Here is a 1,864-nt window from a genome sequence, read left to right as displayed (position 1 = left end):
CAAAGTCTTGAAAGTGAGACTATCCTTTAACTGAATTGAGTCGGGTTCAATAACATGCGACAGGTCACTAATATATTGTATGAGTTGAGACACATGAAAGACATTATGTAGGTTTGATAGCAAAAGTGATAAGGCTATTTGATAAGCTACTGGTCCGATTTTTTTTAATGATTTGGTATGATCCTATGAACCTAGGGGTAAGCTTACGGGATTTCAACACTCTGCCAATGCCAATTGCTGGAACCACCCTCATAAATACGTAATCTCCTTCTTCAAAACTTAGGGGGGTCTTTCTTCTGTCATAATAACTCTTCTGTCTACTCTGTGTCATCTTCATGTTTTCCCTTATCATCCTTATTTTCTCCATCGTCTGTTGAACTACATCGGGTCCTAATACTAGATTCTCTCCTGCCTCAAACCAACATAGGGGTGTTCTACACTTTCTGCCATAGAGAGCTTCATATGGCGCTATGCCGATACTAGAGTGAAAACTATTGTTGTATGTGAACTCGATTAAATGTAGATAGTCAGCCCAACTTCCTGAATTCTCCAATACGCAAGCTCTAAAAAGATCCTCCAATGATGGGATAGTCCTTTCCGATTGACCATCAGTCTGCGGATGGTAGGTAGAACTCATACTCAACTTGGTTCCCAAAGTTGTTTGTAAACCATTCCAAAACTTCAAGGTGAAGCGTGGGTCTCTATCCGAGATGATATTTGTAGGAATATCATGTAATCGAACTATTTCTTTAATGTACAACTCCATCAGTCTCTCTAAAGAGTACTTTATGTTGATTGGTAGAAAGTGAGCCGTCTTCGTCAAACGATCCACAATTACCCAAACAACATCATGACCCTTCTGAGTTCGTGGAAAACCGCTCACGAAGTCCATTGAAATGTTATCCCATTTCCATAGAGGGATATCCAAGGGTTGAAGTTCTCCATGCGGTCGCTTGTGCTCAATTTTTGCTTTCTGGCACACTAAGCAATTGGAGACATACTCCGCTACATCTTTCTTCATACTGGACCACCAAAACATCTTCTTCAGGTCTTGATACATCTTGGTAGCTGCCGGATGAATACTTAGCTTACTTTTATGAGCTTCGTCCAAGATTTCCATTCTTAAATCGGGATCTCTTGGCACGCATACTCGATTCTTGCATTTGAGTACTCCATCGGTTCCTACCTAAAATTCCGAAGCTTTCCCTTCAGCCAACAAGACTCTCTTTTCTTGTAGTTCTAGATCCGAACCTTGTAAACCCTTCAGTTGTTCCAAAAACTCATTTGTTACGGTAAGCATACCTAAAATCAAACTTTTAGGTCCTACTTGAACCGCTAAATTCAAATCCCTGAACTCCTCCATCAGCTTCATTTCTCTGACCATCATGGTTAAAATGTGCAAAGACTTCCTACTCAATGCATCAGCCACCATATTAGCTTTTTCGGGGTGGTACTGAAGATCAAAATCGTAGTCTTTGAGGAATTCCATCCATCGTCTTTGTCTCATGTTCAATTCCTTCTGGTCGAACAGGAACTTCAGACTCTTGTGGTCGCTGAAAACTTCGAATCTCACACCATACAGATGGTGTCTCCACACCTTGAGGGCAAACACGATTGCAGCTAGTTCCAGATCGTGCATTCGGTAGTTTTTCTCCTGTGTCTTTAACTTCCTTGACGCATAAGCCACTACTTTCGTTTGTTGCATCAACACGAAACCTAATCCTCTAATCGTAAGTTCATAACATTTGCATCTTCAAACAAAGATCATAAACAATCAAACAATCACACAAAGTCACACAAGAAAGCATGTAAGGCCATGCTCAGGCCGGATAGGATTGAACTGCTCTGATACCACTTTATGTAA

Source organism: Lupinus angustifolius, chromosome LG19 (assembly GCF_001865875.1).
Source record: "Lupinus angustifolius cultivar Tanjil chromosome LG19, LupAngTanjil_v1.0, whole genome shotgun sequence".
NCBI lineage: Eukaryota > Viridiplantae > Streptophyta > Magnoliopsida > Fabales > Fabaceae > Lupinus > Lupinus angustifolius.
This window is presented reverse-complemented; position numbering follows the sequence as displayed.